We start from the raw sequence: 17054 nt of genomic DNA on the forward strand, positions 1-17054 counted from the left end.
TAATTTTGTATATATAAAAATATAATAAAACAAATCTGTAAATGAATGAAATATAACACGTATGTATTAGAAATAATAAACGGCCGTTCTAGTTGAAATAGCAACTGTAGAAGTATTACTCTTAGGGCATTAATAATACTAATTCCTTTTTTTGTGTGTGGGCGAGTGTACTTATTTATGTTCGTGAGTGTTAAAATTAAATATTCTCATTTATAACAATGTAAAACTTATAAAAATACTGGATAATGTATTCCAATAACGGTATTGTATCTGTAATATTTGAATATTTGATATTGCAGAGAATATCTTGATACTAAGATAAACGTAAGAGAAAAACGTGGAAGTGGCCTAACCCCAATTAATAGATCATTTTCTCAACAAATATTCTAGCAGCACATGGCATGATTACAAAAAGGATAGCTAACCAAACGTTGCATCATGATTTCTTTGATTCTCTCTCTGATAAATATTTTCAGGAAAGTAATTATTTATTCGGTAATAAAAATTTCACCCGCCGCCACTAACTGAAGATGTCAGAGAAATGGTAATGAAATAAAAAAAATTCTGTTTGCGAAGTTAGACAGCACAGTTTAAATTGTCTAATGATTCGAAACTGTCAAAAAATTAATTAAATACTAGTATCGTATTACTTTCTTAAAATAACAAAATATTAATACAAATGAAAATTATGTTAATATCGTGCTATGTCTTACTTAAATCGTCTAAGTTCATGTTTTAGGTAGTTGGACAGTGTCGTTTGTATGCATGTAAGATTTTAATGGTTGAACGTTAGATTGTTTTTTTAATCAGACTATAAGCTCGCAGAAAGATACGTTTCCATTCTTTCTTCTTAAATTAATATAGTGTCGGTATAACTATTCTCAATTCTCCGCATATATTATCACAGAAAAAAATTACATAACCCTAAATTTCCTTCATTACTTTCTTGCTGACATCAGGATTTTGTTATTTCATTGTGCCTCTGGAACGAACGGAACTGACTACTCTTTAATACGACTAGAATTTTTGAAATCTTGTACTAGAAGGATTAAACTTAGCCCTTACACTCAAAAAACACTAGAATCCTGAGAAGGAAAACGTTTTTTATTAGATATTGTACTCGCTATGTTATCCTTAGCGAGTTAACCTGCAAAAAAGGATTAAATTCAGATACAATTTTTTCCTATAATAAATATAATACACTGATTGTGTATTATTATTATTATTATTATTATTATTATTATTATTATTATTATTATTATTATTATTATTATTATTATTATTATTATTATTATTATTATTATTATTATTATTATTATTATTATTATTATTATTATTATTATTATTATTATTATTATTATTATTATTATTATTATTATTATTATTATTATTATTATTATTATTATTATTATTATTATTATTATTATTATTATTATTATTATTATTATTATTATTATTATTATTATTATTATTATTATTATTATTATTATTATTATTTTCTAAAAACACGAGCTTTAAAATAAGACACTGGCCAAATTTTTCGAACTTTGCACTAAGATAAAAAGTTCTAACCCCGTAGTTTTTATTTTTCGTAGTCCTCAAATATAAAAAAAAAATATATTTTGATTCATTTTTTATGTATTTTTTTTTGCAGAAAATTTACAACTTAGATATCAAAACAACAGAATTTTAATAATTTATGCCTTTTTTTATTTTTATCAAAGTACATAAACTATCCGAATTTATAAAAAAAGAGATTACGAATCGTATTTACATATGACTGTAGTAACATCCCCATACATAGCTCGAAGAATAAGATTGTCTTTTACATCAAATTTTCATAAATGAATTCTAAGTATATCCTAAAAACTGCTTTCAGCTTAAAAAAAATTATGAGTAAATAAGGCATTCTTAATAAAGCTCAAATTTTCATGGTTATACAAGTATTATTTAATAACTTTCAACGTTTATATTTGAAACCACCTTAGTTATTTTTATTAAGTTTTTATAAATCGAGTTATATACATATCGTGAAAAATTTTGGAAATCATACTTGAATCTCGATTCTTATTTATCTGGTCCAGGTAAAATCCAAACTTCATATGAATTACAAAATTTCATTTTACTTTTATGGAACATTTAAATTATTAAACAAAACCAAAAACGAAATATTACTTTTACGAAGTATTCAATATAATGAAAACATGTTTAAATAGAAATAATCCTTTTTTTTCGCAATTAGTTTTATTTAAATCAATGAAAAAATTACACAAACAAAAGTTTTCTGTTAAATCAAAAACGCAAATATTAAATCTTAATCTATACTTAATGTTTATTTCTATATTTTTATTTTATCTGGAACTGCTTTTTATATTTTATTAAATATGAATTACTTAATGTGAATTTCACAGTTTTAATGAAGATTAATCTTTCTTGCGAGCACACGCACACACAGACACACATACACACAAAAATATATATATAAAGTCTAGGCTATATCTTGTTGATTATGGTAAATATTAAATATTATAGATAAGTCATTGATGTTAGATTTAAGGAAATAAACAACCAAGTTAAAAATACATATCAATTTATAAAGCCCCTGTAACAAGTGGCTTTAATTTGTAAATACATAATTATAATAATGTAATATATTTTATCATTATATTAGCTACTAAGTTAAGTGAGTGAAATATGGAAGCAAGTTGTGCGTATGTACGTGTTGTATGCGAGTATACGTATATATATGTATGTATATATTTATGTTACATGCATATATATAATATTAATATACATTTAAATGTGATACCCATAATCCATCTGTCGAATTTTTTTACTGAGTTCTATGTACAGAAATATTAAAAACGAAAATTTCTATTAATAATTTCAACTTCCTAAATAAGATACAGTATAAAAAAAAATTGATAAACATATTTTTTAATATACACAGCGATATATTTTTTAAAATAAATTTCAATCGGTTTAATTTATTCAAATATAAGTAAAACAAAGCATGAATTTTCAATTATTATCTTTTAAAATTTATACTCTTAAGAAAAATGTTTGTTATTAATAATAAACTGAGATTTTTAACGGGGTTCTACATGGCGGAGATAAGAGGGAGTTTCTTCATGGCGGGAGATCAGAGGAAGTCGGTCATGTCTAGAGACATGATTGACTTCTAATTTCCGGCAGCGAGTGGGTACATCCATTGCTTAACTATATATTTTCTACACAGCATAGAAGATAAAAAGCTATCTGAAAGCCTCTCAGATCAACGTATTAACGTGGTAAAGTAAGTTTTGTAAAAACTTTACAGAAGACTTTTCGTTACAGAAGACGTACTTTTTCTTGCAGCGATTAGATTACCGCGACCTAAGTTACAAGTAACTCTTAAGAATCGATTAAGTTAGAATAAATAAAGCTTAAAAGTTTTTTCGGTATTAATTTATTTTTTTTTAAGTTTTAGAAGTTCAAAGTTAGTGGTTGTTTATATCTAACTAGTATTCTTACGACAGCGGCTAGAAACACCTGATTGTACTTTTTATAGTGTACCCAATCAATTGATATTAAAAGCCTTGTTGAACGCACATTGAACTAATTATATATTAAAATTTAAACAGTTTAGTGTAGTAATGTTAATCTTGGTATTAACATTAATGTTAGCAAAACTAAAAATGCTACTGAACAAAACAAGTCCAGATGTTGTATAAAGTTCAATAATTCGAATACATTACAAATCGGCTCTTGAAATTCACAAAAGTGTAGAAAGATTTGTACGAAAATCACAAAGTGACTTCAACAAGTTTGACACGTAAAATCTATCTTTGAATCATACTGCTAATCAGTTAGTAAATTAATGATCAGTGGATATTTAAGACTAGTCAATTTTATCATTTTAGCTAGAGTAATGCATCAATCGTTATTCTTAGTAGTGCATGCTTCGGGGAAAAAAGGAACCGATCGTTGTATCCTAAACTTCTAAACCTAGTATTAATTAGCAATATTGTACAGGTTTCGTATAACAGCGATTAGTAGCACGGTTATAGGTAAAATCCAGTTTTTAAGTCTACTTTTCATACGAGTAAACGATGTCTCTTATTCAGTCTAGGAAGTTGTTTATGTCATATTACATTAAACGAACATTCTTTATACTTTTATGGACATTTACTGAAATTTAAAATGACAGTGGGTTGGCACCTGGCACTTTCTGCATTCTTGCGTACTTTAATTTTTTTATAGTAGTTAAGATATATTCGTGAGGCTTAGCGAGAATGATGATGTAAGTGTTTGTACGTGTGTAAGTGTGTGTAACAGGTAATAATAATTAAATATGTTTCCTTTCTATAGTTTAATCATTTAAAAAGTAAAACATAATATATGTTTATTTTGTACTTTTTTTAATTTTATAAAAATTCGTATTTTTATTATTTTATGAATAATATAAGTCTTTATTTTTTTTATAAAATACCATCGGTAATATGATTAGGTAAATTTACTTCCATTGAATGTTTGATTTTAAACCTGAAAGGAATTACATGAGGAAAAAAAATACTGATGTTACCGATACCACCTGGTTATAGGAAAAAATTTGTTAGCACCACTAATCTCTTTTAATGCATACGCCAACTGATGCATACGATGTGATACGTACCTAATATACAGACTCCCTTTGATAGAGAGAAACTAAATTTAAATGAATATTTTAAAGAGAACTGTAATAAAATTTACCTTCTAAATAATTTTATTTACAGTCTCTTTTACTTTTAATTATTATACGAGGAATACGTGAAGAAGGAATCGATTAATAAATGTTACTGTTTTTCTAACAGAAAACCATACATATTGTCTATATCAATATATGGTATTTATTTTTTATTATATCTGTTTTTCATGCAATAATACTGTAGGACAGATTACGTCTAAAACTTAAATTTTTTTTACATACAGAAATAGTGATATTTTAAAAATAATTAATCTGAGATACAATAAACAATTTTTTTAAGAATTCTGAAATAATTTACTCATACCAATTAATATTTTTATTTAATCGAAATAGAGTACGAGATTTTCAGACGAGTAGATCTTCCTATACCGTCTTTTTCTAATTACTATATATAAAAATTATGAAATCTAGTATTCTTTCCAGCATATAAATATCCCTTACTGTTATTTATCTTTCAAAAAATTATTCGATCATAGTTAACAAATTTTCGCTTACAACCAGTTGAAAATTATTATTTCTTCAAAAACCAAAATATTTTCCCTTCAATTCTGTTCAAAAGAGAAACAATGATAATGATAAAATTAAATACACAATAATAAAGCGCCCTCGTAATGCAGTCCATATTTGTATTACACTAATTCTTAATAATTATTTAAATAAATGTTATAAACTGGCAAAAAATAAACATTCTTTTCGACTTACACATTACTTTTTTACCATTCCATTATTTCTTTCTACGTAAAACACTGCCTACTAGGCGTATCACATATAGAAGTAACAGAATATATTGTGTTGTTAAGATAATAATTACTATTATTCTTTTTGCTAATATGTTTAATACCGCTTAACTTTCTTAGCTTCATTATTTTATCACTTGTTGACTGGTTTAGGAACCACTTCATTGTCAAAACTTACTGTATCCACAAGTAAGTACACTAGGTTTTAACAATGGAGTGAGTGGTTCCTAAACCCGTCAATAAGTGATAAAAGAATGAAGCCAAAAAAGGTAAGCAGTATTAACTATAGAAACTAACAAATAATTTTTTCGTAAAAAAATGAATATTTCTAAACAACTGATAAAATGTTTTAATTATTTATAAAAATATGACAGTGAGTTTATATCTTCGATGATGTTTAAGATATCTTAATAAATAGCAAATTTCAAATATTGAAACCGTTAAAGAATAAAAAAATTAATATAAAAACTCGCTAATGTACGCTTATAAGTAAGCAGTTCGTTTATTAAACGACAACATTAAGGTTGAAAAAAGTATTTAATTATATAAGTGTAATTAAATGTTTATGAGGGAGATAAAATATTATTAACTATCTTCATAAAAATACAAACCAGATTATTCCATTAAATTGAAATTACGAACCAAATTTCAACAGTTACAATATAATTAGATAACCAGTAACTGTATAATTAGTAGGATGTTTATGGTTTTTATTTTGTTAAGGTTGTTTGCAGTTTTTTAGTTTGTTTTTTATGATTATATTAATTATATCGGGTCGAATGCACGGTCTTTAAAATTTTTTACCATATTTTTGGCAAGAACATAACAACATAAGTACATATATATAAATATAAAAGAATGTATGCGTCGTGTTTGTGTGATTATTTCTATACGTGTGTAGCGAGATCTCATTGGTGTGTTTAGCGATCTAAATGTGAATGTCAATATTATTGTATAGTTTTACATAATTATATAACTCTAATGTGCACTTTTACTAATTACTTTCTGTAATATTTATCAGACTGTATTAAGTACTCAGGTAACACGTCCTATCACTTTTCCCTCCAGCGACGCGACATCTCGCGCCGTTGTGATCGATCCTCCGTTATGACGGTGGCGATCACAGAATAGGTCTCTCGTCGTGTCGTTGTTATTTATACAACTATTGTAGCTTTAGCCGCCACTGTAGTCTATCTGTATCCGTTACCGCATTCGATGTTCATTGTCGTTTCAATGTTGTCATCTTTCGATGATAGATTATAAACTTCCTCAATTAGTCGAGTACATAATTTCTAATTTCATTTCTTTCTTGAACAACTTTTAAAGTGATAAAGTTAATATATATGTGTTAATATCTCGTTAAATAACATAAATTATGATAAATTTTAACGTTAGATAAAACGCACTATGATAAAAAGAAGCCGAACGTAAGAAAAGTATTTTCTACAATTTGACCTTGATAGCATAAAATAACTATGGTGATAATATATAGTTCTTGGTGAATTGTTTCAAATAATTAATATAAAATTAATCTCACCATTTAAAGTATCTTGTTGCAATAGTAACAGGTCCGAAGGCATATGTTAGGATCAGGCAATGACTAGTATTCTATATTACTTTATTACAAATAATAATAATAGATATTGTATAAGTATATAGTCGTTGTTGCTCCTTTATTATTAATAAATCATATCACTTAATACTTCTGTGCCGCAAAAATGCATTAAAATTGTGTTCATTGTATATTAACTAAAAACTTGTATGCGCTGACAGCAGTTGTGGACCATATCCTAGAATATTGTCATCATTTAAAAATGTATACGTTTTATGTTGTTTATTACAGTTAAATTAATTTATTATTACATACTGTGGCCCAAATGAACACTTCCTGATAAAATATTACAGTTAAGAATCATGTGTATATTTAAAAATTAGTAATTAATTTTCTCTGGCTCGTTTGTGTTTAAATACTAAACAATTTATTTAAGTTTCCGAGTATAATCCCCGTTGTAAACTTCGTAACATTTTTCAGTTAGTCTTTAACTAATGTTCACTAATCTATCGGAAGAGATTAACAAATTTCTAAAAAAAAAACAAAATAAATCATACTTTTTCGTTATATTTTTTTTATGAACTGTAATTCCACAGTTATATTTTATAATTTAATAAACACGATATTTGGCGGTTGTTGCAATCCTTTTTTTTTAAGATAAATAATCATTGACCATCACATGAAATGTAGGAAGATCGTGTTTATTAAAACAAATATATGGTCGTATTTATTAAATATCTTGATCGATTATCAAACCATCTATTATGGTATATCTATGCAAAACAAGTTCTCATCCTCCGTCTTAGAAATATCAAACCTCTTCGAGAAAAAATATTTTTTGTTAAATAAAATGTATTTACAGTACAAATTATTAACGAACTAACGTAAGAAGAAGTGTATGTTTGCCTCGTAACCTAGGTGAACGATTATAAGTACAATGTGCCATCTGTGGGTTCTAACCGTTGTATATGACCAAGCAGTCCTATTCAGAGCATTCAATTCTTACCGTTTATCTTTAAAAGACATAACTATTGACTCTTATTAATATTATTTTTCTTTTTTTGGGAAAAAGTCGTTCTTTTTTAACAAAGAAAGATTTTCTGTTCGTTATATTATTACAAAAATATACTAGTGAAAAAATAAAAATGATTTTTATTAGACTTTTACGCAGTTAAAATTTCTATTATTGCCAAGAAAATACAATTTGGGGTAGATAAATCTATCTATGCATTCAAATGTCATCCTTATAATGACAAGAAATTTGTAAAAGTATTTTACGGGGAAAAAATAAATACTGATCTCTTAACAAAAAATATATTTTATCACTTTTTTTTTGAAAATTTAGCAACCTTTTATCAGAAAAAAAAATTAAGTAACTTTGAATTTTTCTGTTCAATTCATTATCATAATTTAAAACTCAACACTAACAAAATTTTTGAAGTAAACTCTGCGATTAATACTTGATAATAATTTCAACTGAATTATTTTTATAATTCCCTTTAATTGTAAGCGCTAAGAGAATAATTAACAAAATTGGAAAAATCAGCAGGAACAATTTGGAAAAGAAACTTATTGCATTTGAAATTGCAAGATAAAAGAACTATTTGTTACAGGAAATGTCTGAAAAATTTATTCAAACATATTAAATTCTTCTGTATATATTTTCTAGTAACTAATATAAATAATTTATTAAGTTTTAAAATGCTCAAGTAGACTTACGACACCATTTCGAGAATAAATATTAATTCTGTACTCATGCTCACGCCTGTACATTGATGTAGAACTAATAAACTCAAATGATCGAGATTGAAGACCGATCTATACGTAATGATGATTTAAATGGCTGATGGGTGCTTTAATAATAAAAGACGCTTTTGATGGGATGGATCAATACTCACAATTTTCTTCACATTAGTTCATTAAACTGTTTTAACATATTTTATACTTTTTAAACGATAGAACACAAATTAAAAAAAAAATACAGACAGAATGTTATATATTACAAATTTTAAAATTCAAACCACACACGTACACCAAATTATTCATCAGTAGAATAGATTAAATTTGCGGTGCCTGTAATACTCATTTTCTGGATAGTTAGCTACTTAGCTGTTAATATGAAATAAATTATTCTTATTTCATAACGATATATTTAATAATAATTGTACCCAGATTTTTAATTTTTTTCAAAACTATTTTATTACCATTATGCTAAAAATTAATTCTTATAGAACTATAGTAGAATAATGTCAATGAATCTTTATTTTGTGTGTGTATGTATGTATGCATAAAAATATGTGTGTGTATATAATGAAAAAAGAGTAAGAGAGCATTTGCATGTCTGAATGTTTGGATGTACATCGATAGTTCACCAAAACGTATTGCAATGATTAACGTATTATGATATAAATGTTTTAAGGATGAAATTATTTCGCATCTCATTTATTTATTTTAAGTGTTTTAAATGTTCATATGTATATAAAGTAGCATTAAGTAAATTAGACACAAAGTAATTTTAATTCGTTGTTAGTTTAATTTCAATAACTTATTCTTGCAACTATTGCTTTTTTCTTCTATTCAAGTTGTTTTATAAATAACAAAGAATTCACCATAGTTTTCATTGTACAGTAAAATCTCCTTATTTGCAGCGGTTAGAGACCTTAAAAATGCTGCGAATTCAGAAAACCGCGAGTATAAAACGGAACTAATACTCATTTATGGAAGAATGGTTGGGTTCTATGTAAAATGAAAAAAATCATGCTTACTTACTTAGAGCGATTTTATTGATGAAATACAGACGGTAACATTAATTATAAGCACTGGTTTAGTACAGTACATAAGTATACTACACAAAAAATATTTTTAAAAATACAGAATATTTAATTTACTCGTTAGAACTTACCGAACTGTTTGATTTAAAAACTCACTACAGTATGTTCTATATTATAAAACAGTATTACATGTTCAAATCGTACTCGGTAATCCCCTTAAAAAACCAATAAAACAGCACTATAGTGCTACGTACACTAAAACCAAAATTACTGTAAAGAAAATTTACAAAACTAACCTACAATATTTTGGATTGCATTTACAAAAATTTTTGATTTTTTCTTGTCTTGTTCTTGTTTTTAAATCCGTGTGAAATTCAGTATATTCTTGAATGGCATCTTTAATTTTCCGCTTAAAGATTAAGCTCCTATTCAAAGATGGATCAGCATCTATAAAAAACTGGATAAGATCATGGGATAGTTTAATGCTCTCGATAAGCGTTATGACATTTAACTGTTTTCCGTATCTTCTACCTCTTCACGTTCATACTCACCTGCGCCATTAAATCTTTTAATTTTTTTTTTTTTTTTAATGTCACTACATAATGTAATGTACGCGAATAAGGAAACTTTTAGCCTCAAATATAGAAAGACATCGCAAAATATTGCACCGTGAATAACGAAATCGCGAATTAGGAGATTTCACTACAATAAAAACTCCCGTTAAATCCAATAATGTGGAGCACATATCTTTCAAATAAACAAGATATTTTTAAATTTTGAAAAATAGATTGCTCAACGAGTGTTGTAATTTAATCCTTTAATTAGTTTACCAATAAACTCAGTTATTCTTGATAACATTAACTGACAAAATCGTTAATTAATCCGTACATAAAAATGAAGTATCATTTTCTAATACGGTCATTTTTAGTAATTTTGCAAATAAGCATTCTGTATGTGACGAGCATGATTTTTTAAAATAAAAATAGTGTGTTCTGTTTATTATGGAATTCTTTAAAAAGAAAAAACCACTTCCTGTGTACAAAATGAAAAACACGTAAAGAAGCGTGTAACTATTTTCTGTATCATAAACGAACAACTAAAGGAAAATTTTCAAAAATAAAATAGTGGAAATATAAATAAAATCTGCTTAAGATCTGTCCTGATCATTATAACTTTTTTATTAGAAAACAGTGATTTTCTGTACTTTCCACATCAACAAAAATATTATTATATGACTTATAAATATCGAAATATGAAATAATTTTGCCTAAATAGAAGAAAAAAAATTGAGTTACGATTGAATAAAGGGATATAATTTTATAGAATAAATTTCCGTAATAGATATGTTATTATGGATAGTCGCAAGTAGTAAGTGTAACCAAATAATGAATGAAAGTCGAAATTTTCTTTTATTCGTTACATAATTTCCGTCAATTACAATGAAGTTTAAAAAAGGTTTTTTTTAATAAAAAAGGTAAATTCAAGTTACAGGTTTTGGTTATATCCGAGTTACGTTACAAAACTTTTTACTACATTATTAAAAATAAAAAATAAAAACTTGCTTAATTTGCTAAATTGGGGTTCGCAAAACCGAAGTTTTAAATTTAGAAATAGGACCGTTAAAGAGATTTAATTATATAATTACAACTAGTTTATTATTCATTACGATAAATCAATATCATATTTATCATCACTATCTTTTAATTTAATTTCAACTCGATTGCTTTATGAATTTTTAAAACTCGTAAATTATGCGTTCGTATATAATTTAGAAATATATTTACCTAATTGTGTTAAAATAACAACAGTAAATCGTATTTAGCAATTAATTTGTATTTTAATTATTTTACAATGAATAAAAATTAGAGACTGATGTTAATTTAATGTTACATTAGTTAACATTGCATTATTATATTGCATGTGTATTATACTGTAAAAATATAAATTAGTCTGTGTTTAAAGTAATATTACTATAGAATCGGTAGGTTATTTACAACCAAAAATAAATTTAATGAAAAAAAATGAATACATTATTTTTTATTTTACTGTTATATATTTATATACATAATTATAAATGTAGAATAAGAAAATTATAATGAATTTTATGAGAATATAATTAGTAATATATTAATATTAATATTAATAATATTATTAATTAATTAATAATAATATTAATATATTTATAAACTCATCAACAAATGTAACTTAATAGCTGTATTGGAATGTGTAGTTAATATATAAACTGTTTGTGGTAGTTATAAGTGTAGGCTGTCATGACTTTGTAATTAATTAGGTGTTTCACGCTTCAATTTATTCATTTTTATTAGGGAATGAATAATAAAATTAATTAACTTATTAAGAGACTGCGTTTATAAATGATACATCAAATAAGGAACCAACTGACGCTTGATCTTTGTCTAGTAGCTGATTCTATGATGTGTTGGGGAAGGCTAGTTTCTCGGTTTTTGATTACCTCTGGTCGCCCACAATTATAGATTTATATCTCCGAGTCTAAAGTCCAGCGTCAAATGGTGCTTACCTTACCGTATGATGTAGATGTGTATGTATGCGTAAATCTTCTTGTTATTTTTAATATTAATATAGCATATATAAATATATTTCGTATAATAAACTGTGATAGTGTTATATGATTCCAAATGCCTACATTTTATGTAATATACAAAATATTTTATATAACATTTATTTCATATATACTACATAAATATGTATTACTTTAGATTGATTTACTAATACCCTAACAGTCTAGAAAGGAGAGTTTTTCCCATAAAAACTGGATATTTGTTTGAAGTAACTTCTTTTTTATTATTTTATTATAAAATAAATTTCTTTTAAATAAAATCAGAGATTTCATAATACTTTAAACTACTGATGACGGATGTTTATCCATGTTTTAAATATGCGTATAATTAAATATTTAGGTTTCTTCAATAAGTTTTCAACAAATTAAATTAAAATAACCTTTTATTAAAAATTTCGGTAAAATTTGAAGCTATATAAAAAATGAAATTTTAGAAAACGAAAAACTGTCAAATATTCGTTCATAAAATACTACATCACACTAAAAGGAAACTGTTAGTTCATATCTTTATGGAAAACATTTTCCATTTTTCTCCTTTCAAGTTTTCCAAAAGCATTAAAAACGTCACGTAAAATAATTTTTAAGAATTTTCCTGACGGACTATTTGTCAAATTATAGGCCTATAAACGAAGCGGTTCGACAATGTACATACCTGTAATTCTACGAAAAATTGGAATAATGTGAAACTTTACAAACATACAAAAAAATAAATAAATAAATTGTTAAAAAATAATAGTTTTGATTACCGGTAGGAATTTAATTTTTTTTAAACTGAATCATTCAATAGATTACTCATAAAATTTCGTCAGGATTGACATTTATTTTTTTTAAATATTTTCTATGTCGATAGGAACTGCGGATGTACAAATTTCGATTATTTTTAATTTTTAAATTAAATTTCCTCTTTCGAATAAAAAATAATAATAAATAAACTATAGTAAACAATTTATAAAACACACAGTAACAAACTTTGAAAAAGATCATATGAAAAAGTCTCCAATAAAGCTAACAAAATCGATCACACTGATGAAATTCAGATATATATTTGAATTCTTCTCTCGTAGGAGATGAAAAATTACCTTTAAACTTTCTTATAAAAAAAGTATTAAAATTATGAAAGTATGTAAGTTAAAAGTTTCAAAAAGATCTGCATCTTTCAATTTTTTTCTAACACAAATAAAAGTATTTTTGGAAAATGCGGTTAGTTTATCTTTTCCTGTTCTGTATATTCAACCACCCGTAGAATTTTATAAAAATGAGCCTTTAACACAACTTTTTTACGTAATCAAATGACGTATCCGTCTAAACTCTTCTCTTTTACTTCCAGTTTTCTTTAACGCAAAATTACTATTATTAAGCTTTAGAAAGTTTAAAAATAATTACATGTATCGCAAAAAGGAAAAATCTGTAAAAACTCATAAGAATCCATTTCTCTGGCACAAAAATTATGTATTTACTTTTATTAAGTTTAAAGCCAAACAATATTTTTAAGGAAAACAAAATTCACTTGAAACTTCAATAAGAAAATTTTTAACAATTCTGATGCAAATTTTTAAAATTTAATCCGGACCCGTTAAATCAGTTTTAAAGTGAAAATCTATACGAGTCCAGCGAAAAGAAATCGTTCTTTAAACGGTCTATTTTATCGTAAGATACAAATAACAGACTATTTATGATGTTACAGTAATAAATCTTGTATTTGAATGTAATCGAATAATAATTTTTTAGCAAGAAATAAAATAATTATTACAAAGAATCTCGGCATTCACAACAAAATTCATCTTAACAGAATATAAAATTACATGAAATAAATAATTTATAAACTCTCCTTTTTATATCATTATAAAAGCTGTTTGTTTTACGAAGAAGCTGGAGAGAGTGAAATTAGATATTGAGTAGGAGTGAACTGAATAAAGATAAAGAGAGAAATGAGTATGTATTAAAAAAATTCTAAGTTATATTATCGTACTAAAAAACCTTATGATGTTTAATTAATTATGCACTAAATCTTATTGAAAGCTGCAGTACCTGTACTATTACGGAGTGTTACATCATTTAGCTATCAAGGTCAGACTTCTTAGTAGGTCAAACATCTAACAATTTTACATTTATTTATTATTTTAATGAAATCATTTTTTCTGGAAGTAATTGGGTTTTATGTTTAACCTAAAATTATTATATTTTTATTTGGAATTTAGTCTTCATAAAATAAATGTAACAATATTTATTTATGCAGTGTATTATATAATAGATTTCATAATATTATGTATAAAGTGTGTAAACTGTATCATCTAACAATAGGCTCTGTGTATATAAGTAATTCGTACTCGTTAATAAGTGAAAATAAAAAATTTTTCAACGGCCGTATTCGCAATTTTTCGGATACATGCTGCTTTCAAAGAATAATTTAAAAAATAAAACAATTATAGAAGCAATAATAACAATAATTGTTAAGTTACTCTTGTTGCTATTTTTATTTTAAGCGTTAATATATCTTATATAAATAAGTAAATAAAACCGGTAGATAAATAAACTTAAAAATATATAAAATAAATAATGTTAGCTGAAAAATTCGTTAAGTGTATGTATTATCGGAACCGTTTATTATCCTACTATTATTATTATCTGATGTATGTTTCTTTTAATATTAATCTTTTACCACTCCCGATAATATGGAATCAATTAACTTATATATTCATAAAAACACCGTCATTAATCGTTACTAATTGTGAATTATATAACCCATAAATAAAATTATATAAACATAATAATATATTAATAATATTATGAATCGTGATATATATTCGCTGATTGATTATTAATTATCGTCTCCTAACCATTTTTTATTTATTTATTTTAAGATATAAGTGTGTATGTAATATATCTATATAAGCAAATATAATCTTATGAAAATAATGTATTCAAACAAGAAGGTACAGATATTACATTAAGAACAATGTTAATAAATTATGTTGAGTTAAATAAAATTTAAAAAAAAAACGTAGAAAATAATTAATTATAGTAATAATTCTTTATTTTTTAAATTTTTGTACATAATTAATTGCGATGTTACCATGAATATAAACGCATATTAACAGTATAATTGAAAATTATTATATCAGAAAAAATAATATTAAAAATTAAAGATATCATAGAAATGTTAACAATTTGCAAAAATATTAATAATAAAAAAAAAAAATTGCTACTTTATTTCCGTATCGTACCGAATACATTATGTAATATAACATTGTTTGATATATTATATAACTTTTGAAAAAATAAATAAATAAAAGACAATTTAATATAACGAAACAGATTTTCATAGGTTCCAGGCCTTTCTTAGAAAACTTTCCTTTATTTTTTTAATCGGGATTTATTAAAGACAAAACTTTTGAGGACAACTCTTAAATTCCGTAACATTTTTAACAATTTTATTATAATTAAAATAATTGTAATGAATATCATAGTTTTTTTTTTAAATTGTTAACTGGTGATCCACTTCTTTGTTAAAATGTTTGTAAAAGTTATAAACCTGTTTGTAAAGCTTAAGAGAACATTTTTCGAGGCTTAAATTCAAAGAAAATAACGTAATCGTATGCAGAAACTTCTGTCTAGAAATTTTAAACTCTAATAGTGGGTGAAAGACCACGCTAATATTAACTAGTTTCTCAATTCTATTTTTTTTCTAATCAAGAAGGGTACATTTAACAAATAAATGAAGCTGTCTTTTCTATCAAGTTATTTTAAAAAATATTAACTGGAAAAGTTATTTTAAAAAGTCTCTTATAACTTGTAATTTTTAAAGGAGATTAACGAAAATCTTTATACCATCTGAATAAGAATTTCTAAAATTGGCTTAACTTACTAATGCAAAGATGTTTAAATTTTTTTAATCCAGGGCATACACATATTAATCCTTTTTAACCCTTCATAAATTTCTCGGAGAATAATTTTTTCTTCTTTTAATTTTAAAATGATAAAAAAATTTATCAAAAATTAAATTACCAAAAAATGTTTCCCGTAGTAGTAATATTTAACACGTCTGAAGAAAGATGTGGTGGTGAAAAAAAAGTGGTGTATGACACGCATAAGCTAGTCTAAGTCGTATTTAACAGCTAATATGTTGTAATCAGATTATAACAGAGAAAGGAACGAATTTCTACTGAAGTATCAAAGCCTCAAAAACCTATTTTTAATTTCCTATTGTTTCGCCTGCAACTTCGGCTCAACATTTTTAAATATACGAAAAGTCTGATTTACAAGTTTAGATCTCGCAAGATGGAAGAAGGGACTTCTTGCCTCTTCTTACATTCAGGTGCAAGATAAGAAAATCTTGCATCTGGAATCGATCATTCAATGATCGACTTTCTTTTTTCATTGACAGCCATCATAGAAGACAGCTCTAACCATATCCCTATCAGCTTTATCTTATCTAGGGACAAAGTCTATTGGCCATTATAGTAGCAAGTCTTCTTTCATTCACCAAACAGGATTATTGCTAATAAAATTATTCTTATTCTACAATAGTCGAAAAATTTACAATTAAAGGTGACATCATGTTAAATGTAATCGTTACCTTTCCGTTTATACTTCCGTTTATTCCATTTTATCCTAAATTCAAATCTCTTACATTAAAAAAAAATTCTGTAAGAAGTGAGGAAAAATTTGA

General features: G+C 25.3%; 1 protein-coding gene across 1 annotated transcript in view; it reads left to right on the forward strand.

The window, feature by feature from the left end:
* ChAT (Choline acetyltransferase) overlaps positions 1-17054 on the forward strand; it is a 212786-nt gene that overhangs the window by 17810 nt on the left and 177922 nt on the right. The window lies entirely within an intron of this gene.

Source organism: Lycorma delicatula, chromosome 3 (genome assembly GCF_047948215.1).
Source record: "Lycorma delicatula isolate Av1 chromosome 3, ASM4794821v1, whole genome shotgun sequence".
In the NCBI taxonomy this organism is placed as follows: domain Eukaryota; kingdom Metazoa; phylum Arthropoda; class Insecta; order Hemiptera; family Fulgoridae; genus Lycorma; species Lycorma delicatula.